Raw genomic sequence first — 11,141 nt, 5'->3', positions numbered from 1 at the left:
CTTTGAGCTTGTCCCTTTGACTTGTTCTAGCCAATGGAATATTAGCAGACAGGATGGGGCAGAAGCTTGAAATGTCCTTGGATGAGTGAGCTTGCCCTCTGGAGCTCTGGTCCAAGGAGGGCAAGAGACACAGAAGAGCGAACCTGGACTCAGCCTGCACCTTGAGGCTATGTCCAGCTTGGATCTGTCCAATCCCAGCTGACCTGCAGATACATGAATGATAAATACTTTTTATTGTATGCCACTGAATTTTGGGGTTGTTTTGCAACATTTTTTTGTGGCACTAGCTTACTACGATGAGTTGGAGTTCCTAGTACAAGAAACTGACTCTGGATAAGCCTTTTTTTTTTTTAAGAGAGAAGGATAAGATGTGGACCCTCAAAAGAATGGTAAAAATAAAGAATCAGGCTTCTGAGAGAATAGAGATAAAGTAGCCTCAGCTATCTAGATAGTCTGAACTATAAACTACTTGTGAGTCTCTAAAATGGGGATGAATACAGGGCAATTGATTCCATTATTTGGATTGTTTTCAAGATTCAGAGAGACAGAGTTTGACCAAATCCAATCACAAAGACTCTCTTCAATTCCTGTATCACTGGAAGGTGGGACACTGTATTGATAACCTGCAGGGCAGCTCTAGATTTCCAAATAGAAGTCAAGCTGCTACTTTGGGAAGAGGCCATGGAATTGAGCACACAGAGATAACAACTACAGTGACCCTACAATATTTTGATGAAGAAATGTCTTTGAACTATTTATATAATACAAGCAACTAATTGTTCCAGCTGTTGGTCAAAGTTCTTGCAACAGGAATTAATCAGGATAAGAGAAGAGGGAATTATGTGAGATGTCAAAAAAATATTAACAAATATTCTGCTATATTTGTTGAAGTTTTAGGGACATTAAACTAGGTTTAATTAAGTCAAGTTATAGGTATGACTCTTTCATTAATTATCTCTAAGGTCTTGAATAACGCACTTACACCATCTGGGCATCAATGCCCATAGTTAGAGGTAATATTTGTGCTTCTTAGATCAAGTGAAGCAATTACCCCTACCACTACCTAAAATACCTGCACACTTAGTATAGTATGTGCTAAATACTGAGCAAAAGCTTTCAGTATTGTGTCACTTAACCCTCACAACTATTTGAGGTAGTGTATTAATAGCTCCATTTTATAGATGAGGAAGCTGAAATGAAGAAAAGCTAAGTAACTTACCAACAATCAGACTCCTACTGACTGCTGATCCTGGATTCAAACACCAGGTCCACCTTGACCCTGAGCCCAAGGTTCTAACCTCAATTATTGCATGCCAGTGAGGTAATAACTCTGAATGTGCTTGGAAAATTAGGAAGTACTATCCAAAAATAAGAGGTTATTATTTTCCAAGAAATAGATTGGGCATTTACCTAATAGTAACTGACCCATCTTAATTCTTACCCTGCTGAATTGAAAATATACACAAAAATGCACCTATTTATTTCGCATGAACATCTTACTTCAAGTTGTAGTTACTCAGGAAGAAAGATAGAGAACGGAGGAGGAGATTCCACATGAAATACAACGAGGCACAGAGAGGCAGTTGGTGAAACTAACATGCGTTTCAAATAAGCAAGAACCAATCAAGGATTATAGTAGCTAAAAGTGATCGGATCAAAATTGTATTAAAGAGTTCTATAATATAAAACATGTCTGTGTACACTGATGTCTTGGGCTCAGCATTAATTAAGATGTTAAAATAGCAAGTCTTCTCTAGTTGGAAAATGAAATACAGAAGTTATGCCAGTGGTTATAAGCACTGATATGTCTCCACTCCACATCCATCCAAGATGTAGTATTTTTAAAGGTCTAAAGACAAAAGTAATTGATCTGTTTATAAGACCACAAAAATGCCCTGTTCACCACATGATTACTTGTAATGTGTCACTATTTATAAGAGGATGGGCTGATTTCTGGTTTCAACTACCCTTGGTTGAACTGAGCCAATGAAGTGAGCCAAACACAGTCCTGGGATAAGACTTGTTGAATGGGAAGAGCCTGGACAAGGTTACCAGTGTCATGATAATATGTAAGGATTAGAACACGTGAAACACTAACATACATGTGTTCCACAGGAAAATGTGTTCTTCATTATAGTGTAAATATCTCCACTTTTTAATAATTGACCATGCTTATTAGCATTTTCTCTGCATATTGCCATATCAGGTTCTGAGCAAGCTTGCAATTGTACTTATTTACCATAGGATACTTTGGGTAGGTAGATAAAATCACACACAACCATGATCCTAAAACAGGTTTCATGGGGAAAGGTGTATGAGGAAACAATAATTACACAGAAATAAATGAAGAAAACGAATCCTTTCCAATTGAGAAAATAAAAGCAAAGACCAATTTAACAAAATGTTTCAAGTGTCCAAAAGGCTTATAGCATAGAATATGCAGATTTTTGTCTACTGAGAAGCGAACCAGTGCATTTAAGTTTGAACTGCAACAAAAGAGAAATTATTAGGAAGAGAAAAGAAAGAGAAGAGTCGGACATTGAAATGTTTAACATTAAGTATGATGCTGTGGCTGGGAACTACACAAGAAAAACTCAGATGATTCCAGCTAGTCCAATAATTGCTTAGTTATCTTATACTTAATGTTCTTTGTATTTCGATCCAGAAGCAATCTTCAAAATAAGCATTTTATGAAGCAAAGATAAAGTTAAAAAATACTCACTGTGGTTCATAAATCTAGCCTGCATCATTATCAAGTGTTTTAAACTTGACTTTTGTGGAAATAAATGAAGGCCGCCCCAACAAGGACAAGCAAATCCTCTTTATTTAATCAGAGTTTGTTGTAGAAAGAGAGTCAGCCCCCCATTCTCTTGTGTTTGACAGAGACTCAAAGACAGGCAGTTGTTGGGGGGGAAGCTTCAGGTCTGCCCTAGTTGGAAGCTGTTGGAATGGAGGAGCGGTAGGTGGGCTACAAGGATGGCCTGGCTGCTGTGAATGGATGCCAGGACAGTTGTCAGGAGGCTCTTGCAGAAATTTAGAGACGCTGGTGACTTGAACAGGATGGTAGCAGCACAGGTGGTGAGTTCTAACTGCATCTGGATATGCTTTGAAGGTGGAGCCAACAGAATTTCCTGGTGCACTGGATTTAGGCTTTTTTTTTTTTTTTTTTTTTTTTTTTTTTTTTTTTGATTTAGGCTTTGATAGAAAACGTAGAGCCACGGATGGCTGTAACATTTTTGTTCTGAGAAACAAGAAGGTTGGAGCTGAAACCAATGGAAATGGGAAAGACCCTGGGTAGAGAAGAATTGCTGAGGGTGGAGGTAAAGTGTTCATATTTGCACATGTTCAGTTTATGACATCCAACATCCGAGTGTTGAGGTGTGGCAAGTGCCCGCGTTTGTTAGACCCGTTAGCTGGAACTGCCAGATCAAAATGCTACAGACTGGGTAGCTTAAACGACAGAAATTTATTTTTCACAGTTCGAGAGGCTGGAAGTTCAAAATCAAAGTGTCCACTTCTGTGTTTTCACCTAAAGCCTCTCCTTTGCATGCAGAAACCACCTTTATGCTCTGTCCTCACGTGGGCTTTCCACTGTGCGCCTGTGTCCCTAGTGTCTCTTCCTAGCCTAACAACACCTGTTAGATTGGATTAGACTCCACTCTAATGACCTCATTTTAACTTAACTACTTCTCTAAGGATCCTATCTCCAAATACAATCGCATTGTGAGGTAGTAGGGGATTAGGACTTAAAGATAAGAGTTTTGGCAGGGACATAATTCTGTTCATAGCAAGAGCTGAATCCGGGTTTTCTCATCCCAAGTTCATTACTCTTTCCACTGATCCACAGGAAACAGCGAGGCTTACTGGCTCCCAATGTGACCTGCTCATTGAGGTCTTCCCCAACCCCCTTGCTTAAAACGGCAACCCCTCTCCCCTACCACTTCCTTCAGGCACTTGTCATTTCTTTTCCTTGCATAATTGTTTCTCATAGCTGTCACTTTATAAAAACATAGATATTTTCGTTTCGTTTTGCATATTGTCTCACTGCCTCCATCAATACATAATCCATGAGAGCAGGATTTTTTTTGTTTTATTTACTGTAATATCTCTGGCACATAAGGTATTACAGTACCAGTTACTCAATAAATATTTTTGATTGTATATATGGATATATACATGCATAAGTGAATCATCTGAATAAGATACCAAGCCCGCTTAAATGCTGGGACTAGACTGAGCAAACCGGCATGAAGGTACGCACGTTCCGTAAACAGGGCCTCCATCTGCCCCACTACATAAATAATCACCACAAGAGAATGGGCCATGGCAACATCCCAGCAACATGGCACTTTTGTTCCATTGCCATTTTTTTCCACACAGGACTAAGTCTTTCCAAACTGGAGCCTTCCAGCACAGAATTTATACTTGTTGTATCTCTACAGGGTGGCAATCAAACATGTGATGTCACCAAAGCAGACATCGTCAAGAAACAGTTGGTGAGATAGCAGGAGCTGATCAAATTCTGGAATCCTGCTTCAGGGGCTGACTGCAAAACATGTCTTGAGAATGAGACAACCTTTTGTCGTGTGTGGGAGTGTGCACATTTATAGATCTAGTTCTCTAGTCAGATTGTCTTGTGCTGAGGAGAAGCATTAAAAAAAATGGAAATGGCTTCTTCTATCTTCTGGCAATCCATCTTGTAGTGTGGGTTGGGAAAAAAATAGGAAGAGAGAAGAGCAATAAACTAAATGTAGCAAAAGGAAGAAAGAGCGAGGGGCATGTTAAAGCACTTCCCTTTTAGCTGGGTACAGGGAAGCAGAATTACCATATCTGAAAATTACTATTTCCTCTTTCCCTTCTGTGTTAGGTTCCTAGGAACCTATGTGCTATACCAATGGACTACAAACTGGATGGCTTAAAACAACAGAAATCTACTGTTTCGTGGTTCTGGAGGCTGAAAGTCTAACATCCACGTATCAAGGTGTTGGCAGGACCATGCTCCCTCTGACACCTGCAGAGGAATCCTTTCTTGCTCTGCTCAGCTTCTGGGAGTTTGCTGACAGTGTTTTGCATCCCTTGACATACCTCTGCATCCATTTAATTTCTGCCATTGTCATCACAAGGCATTCTCCTATGTGTTCTTGTGTTCACATGGCTATCTTCCTACAAAGCCAACAGTGTTATTGGGAGCACCCCACTCCAGCATGACTTCATCTTGACTAATCACATCTGCCATGACCCTAATTCCAATCAGGGTCGCATTCCAGGTACCAGGGGTCAGAGTTTTCATAGATCTCTTGGAGGGAGGGTCACAATCCACCCCAGAACATCTTCATAGCTTGTAGAAGGTGAAGAGGACCTTAGAAATCATGAACTCATGTAGTGATTTTTAAGCTTCTTTATATAGAGCTGGAATCAATCCTTGAAGAAAAAAAAAACACAAATCTGGAGCTCCTGGGTGGCTCAGTTGGTTAAGTGTCCAACTTTGGCCTAGGTAATGATATCACCATTCCTGAATTCGAGCCCTGTGTCTGGCTCTGTGCTGACAGCTCAGAGCCTGGAGCCTGCTTCAGATTCTGTGTCTCCCTATCTCTCTCTGCCTTCCCCCCTCTCATACTCTCTCTCTCTCTCTCTCTCTCTCTCTCTCTCTCTCTCTCAAAAATAAATAAACATTAAAAATTTTTTTTAAATGTTACGTAAATTCTCAATGTAAACAGACTAAAAGATGGAGCTTCTGAAAGTATATGAGTCTGTCAGTATTACTGTGCAGAATAGGAGTGCAGAGCAGGGAGAAAGGGAAAAGGTGAAATAGAAAAACATCAATGACCCTATGATGAAAACATGCCATGAAATGAGAACCATGAACTCTGCTCTCAGTATTTTCATTCTGATACATAAAGAAAAAAACCAAATCAGATTAAAACCTACCTTCTCCAGTTACAGGCTGCTGCAGGGGAATCTGTTGTTGTTGCTGATTTAATTAATTAATTAATTAATTTATGTTACATTTTATTTAAATCCAAGTTAACCTATACTGTAAAAATGTTTCGGGAGTAAAATTTAGTGATTCATCACCTAGAACACCCAGTGCTCATCCTACCAAGTGCCCTCCTTTGTACCCATCACCCATTTTCCACCCACCTCCCCTCCAGCAACACTCAGTTTATTCTCTGTATTTAATAATCTTCTATGATTGCTGCAGGGGAATCTTGAAGGTGGTCCCACAAAGTGACCTTCCTTTACTATTCCAGGAAACCCCTGAGGCCCTTCCACAGGACATTTTCTATCAGCCCAGTTCTCTTGCTCAGCAGATGAGGGAACCGAAACTCAGAAAGGTAATACAATTTACCCTACTTCCCTCAGGGGTTAATGGACAAGATGGCTAATTCCTCTCGCACACATCACCCTTGAGCCCCGAGCCAGCAGGAAACAGGGATGTGTGCAGGTGTGAATACCCAGTGTGCAGACACAGCTTTCCTTATTTTGGTACAACTCAGCTTGGTACTTCTTTCAAGTGCTCACTCTTCCAGGAAGCAGAGAATGAATTGCAATCATTCAAGGGTCATTTCAATCAATATATCGCTCTCAGTTGAGCCTGTATGCCAGAGAGAGGAAGAGGACACAGTACTAAGGTATGGAGTTAAGATGGTATCTCCTGCCCACCCCGGGATGCTCTAAAGTGTCTGCATTCTGTTAAGTCTTTTCTGCTCATCCTTTTCCATCCTCACCCTGAGGCCTTCTGGGTTGGCTTCCTCTCTGCTATTTGCATGACTGCCCAGAGATGAGAGAAACATTTGGCTTCTCCTGGAAGCCATATGAAACCTAGAGGAAATTTCTGATGATGCCTCAGGCTCACCTACCTGGATATGTCCTGTAACCATCTCTACATTAAAGCTCCCAAACTGTGCTGAGGGTGAAGATGCTGTACATGATGGGTCATTTCCCCAGGGTGGACCAGGGAAAGAAGCACAGGTCTTATAAGTTCTCAGCCCTCTCCAGGTTAACCTGAGGTTTCCCCCGTACCCTACCCAGGAGTTAAATCCAGGGTTGCTTCTCGAGATCACAGAGATGAAAGCTGTCTGGCTTCCGGCCTGGAGGTGGAAGAGGTGCCTCTTAATTATTCTCCCACATCTATTGTTTATGTTGTCAGATCTGCAGGGCTTTCAAAGCTCAAAAATCCAATGCTTTCCTTGACTGTTGTACTAACTGTGCTTCAAGGCCTTGAGCACATTGTAATCTTGCTTGCATGGAGGATGGCCAAAGGATAAAATGGAATTATGGGAATGAAAAACACATTGGTTGATATATTAAAATATGACCCCACGACATGCATATCACATTGGTAACTAACATCTGTAAACCATAAAATAATTTCCAAATTACTTCTTGTTCGGAAAGCCATTTAAATTGAGTGGAATCCTTTAGAAAGCAGACCACCATGTTGCTCATCCAAATTAAGTGAGATCATGAATATAAGTTGGACTGCAAGTTCCTGGAATAGAGTGATATTTGAGAAATGTTTGTACTATTAATAAATATATAATATAATATAAATATATTATAATATATATATAATATATAATATAATATAAATAATTATTATAATTATCCCACATGCTCAGCATTGGTGACTGTTATTTGTAATTCTGAAGGACAGCCCTATATGAGCCCGGCTTTGAACTTCTTCTCCTTCCCCATATGAAAGGTGACATCCCCTTGATTCTAAAGTCTTTTGAAGTCTTTCTGTTTTATCTTTGTCAAGGGAAAAGCCTCCAAGATAACTGAAAGGTCCCATAGAGAATGCTCAAATTACCACTGGCCAAAAAAATAAATAAATAAATAAATAAATAAATAATAAAAAATTAAAAAAAAGGAGCGAGAGAAGTTCAAGTTGAATTGAAATGTGAATGTTAAAACACTTGAAAGAAAATTGCGTTAATGAGCTAAAAATGAACTCAAAATATGTTACTTGCAGAAAACCTTGGGACAGCACAAGCAGGCAGCATTCTCTCCTTCAAACACATGGTAAAGTGACAACATCTTTGATTTATTTTATCCTTTAATTTCCCTTCCATGTCTTGGCCCCAAGCCACAGATGCTTCACGCCTCTTGGTCAGATAATCAGAATTTTTCCTTCTTTGCCCATTATTTTTCCCATTGGCAGCATTCCCGTAATAACGGCCTGATGAAAATGTGCTTTCTCTGGTCTCCCTCACTGCCTCACAAAACTCTCTGAAGGGGTTTGGGCAGTTTTTATCAAAGGAGAGATCTAGAGTAAAGTTGAGATGGGTTTTGGAAATCAGAGTTAGGTGGTTTTCTCCCTAATTGTGTATGCATGCTCACAGTATCCGGTAGAAAGGCACTCTTCAAAGTTGGGTCTCTTCAAAGATTTCACAGTGCTGGAGGGCACTCCCCAAGACTCCCGATCCCTGCTGGGATCTCTCTTCCAACAGGTCATAGAACTGGGAAGCTTGTTTCCTTTCAAGATGCCACCCCAGAGAGAGGTTATTATCACATTAGACTTGTTCCTATTGCTAAGGAGGAGGGGTGCTTAGGAACCCCAACTTAAAAAAGACATTTCTCTTTTGCATGCTTTTTGGGAAGGCTGCCATTTTTTTTTCTCCTGGTGGGCCCTCACTGTACCAATTTATGCCAGGAGTGCAGTCCAAATTTCTCAGTTGAGATCAACCTGTTCAAATGTCTGCTCTGATTTGGAATAATTAACAGGATCCATATTGCTAGAAACACTAAGAACGTAAGGAGAATGTAGTTTCTTTAGTGGTGCGCTGGAATTGTGTCTTTATCCATCCCATTGATTTCATTTCCTGGTGACCCTAAAAGCCTTCCTTTGAATAATCCCCAAGTGCTCAGTCATTCAGCAGCAAGTAATATAAGACATCATCTACATGGCTGGCACTGTTATAGGCCTTGCAGACAGCACTAATGCTTTGAAGACTGGGAAACATGCTGTACAGAAAGATCAAAGGTGCCATTCCTAAGCCCTGGTTTTCTTGAGCCAGGTTCTTGTGGATATAACTCACTGCTAAGTCCTATCTCCTATACTTAATGATGCCCTTGTATGATTTGTATATTTAAAAATTTTCCAAGTTAGTATCTGCTTTCATCAATGCTGCACATGATAATAGTGTTTATCAAAACAGTTGCCCTTACCGTGATGTACAAGTAAGCATTTTTTTTAAATGTTTATTTATTTATTTTGAGAGAGAGTGCACAAACAGGAGACTGGCAGAAAGACAGACAGTCTCTGCGCTGTCAGTGCAGAGCCTGACACAGGGCTCGATTTCACGACCATGAGATCCTGACCTGAGCTGAAATCAAGAGTCGGATGCTTGAGCCATCCAGGTGCCCCCTAAAAGTAAGCATTTTAACTACCAAAATAGAAAAGGAGACTGGTGTATACATTGGTGTGAAGCTGTTCTTGCAGAGGGTTTGTCTCTTGGATTATTAGGAATGGAGACACGAGTGGAGAAGTGTAGTTTTCCCAACTTTATTTTTGTCAGCCAAGAAATAAATGTAAACATGTGGAGGAAGCATAAAGGATAAAGCAGAGATGATCTGTTTGAAGCTTCTCTGAACTCCGGGCTTTACTGAGGACAGTGGGAAAACCATCCATCTACTCAAAAGACACTGGACAGAAACTGGGGGATCTGAATTCTAATCGGTTGTCATTTAATAATCTATGCTGCTAGTGCAGTTTTCTTACACCTTTTTGGACTTTGTGATAGATTTGTGTCTCAGTAGGAGGAAGGAAAATATGAGAATAGCTGCTGGCAACATTGTGTTGAAGTAAGAATGTAGGTCTGGTGCCCGTGTCTGGATTCAAATACCAATTACTAGTTAATTTACTAACTTCAGGAATATCTCCTATGCCTTAATTTTTTTCTTCTGTAAAATACTGGGGTAGAGGATAATAATAGTGTCCATTTAAAAAGATTTTGGGGGGGGCAGTGGTGAGTTGTGAGATGATATACAGAAGGCTTTAGAGCAGCTTGTGATACATAGTAAATCCTTCATGAATATTATCTCTATGGCAGAGATCAACACTGTCAACACTATGGGAAAAAGGGGAGTTGAGTTTTGTGGTTCCACTTGGCGAGAAGAGGACATGTAACTACTTTCAGCCAATGAGTTGTGAGCAGAAGTGACAGAACTTTAAGGCAGAGCCTCTAGCTACTAGATTGAGACCCTCCAGAGTTCTCTTCTTCCTTCTTCCAGACAACAGTTCATTCTGTGGCAATTCCAGCAGCCTGGATCCTGGAATGAGGGTGAAAACTGAGCTTCCAGCCAAATAGTGATGGACATGTGAGTGAAAACAGATCTTTACCATTTTAAGTTTATGAGATTTGAGGTTTGTTTGTTACCACAGCATCAACTACCACATCCAGACTGGTGAAACTATATTTAGGATCATCTCCTCTTAGAGAGACAGAAAGAGGCAGAACCACATTTTATCATGAATATGTTAACATACAAGTCTGCTTATTCTTTTGGAAAATTGCTTTATTAAGATGTAAGGCATATACCATACAATTCACCCCTGTAAGGTGTATAATTCATTTGTTTTTAGTTTTTTTCACAGTATGTGTAACCATCACTATAGTGAATCTTAGAACAATTTATCACCTCACAAAGAAAGGCTGTACCCCTTAGCTATCACTAACCAATCCCCATGACACTTAGGTTGCCCTAAGTAGCCACGAATCTACTTTCTCTATACATTTCCATGTTCAGGACATTTTACACAGATAGACTCATATAGTATGTAGTTTTCTGTGAATGGCTTTTTTCATTTAGTATGAAGTTTCCAAGATTCATCTGTTGTAACATAGATCAATGCTACCTTACTTTTTGTGGCTGCATAATATTACATAATATTACATTTTATTTATCCATTCATTCATTCATGGATATTTGTGTTGTTTCTGCCTTTTGGCTATTATGAACAAAGCTTATATAAACATTCACATATGAGTTTTTGTGTGGACATGTTTTCATTTCTAGGAGTAGAATTGCTGGGTCAAAAGATAACTCTCTGTTTCATTATTGGAGGAATTGCTGGAGCGTTTTCCAAAGTGACTGCACCATTTTACATTCCCACCACTATTTTGCATACACTTTAC

Source organism: Lynx rufus, unplaced genomic scaffold (assembly GCF_022079265.1).
Source record: "Lynx rufus isolate CCGP_SWC_20201006 ecotype Redwood Valley unplaced genomic scaffold, mLynRuf1.p SCAF_4, whole genome shotgun sequence".
Lineage (NCBI taxonomy): Eukaryota > Metazoa > Chordata > Mammalia > Carnivora > Felidae > Lynx > Lynx rufus.
The sequence above is the reverse complement of the archived record's forward strand: the minus strand, read 5'-3'. Positions refer to the sequence as shown.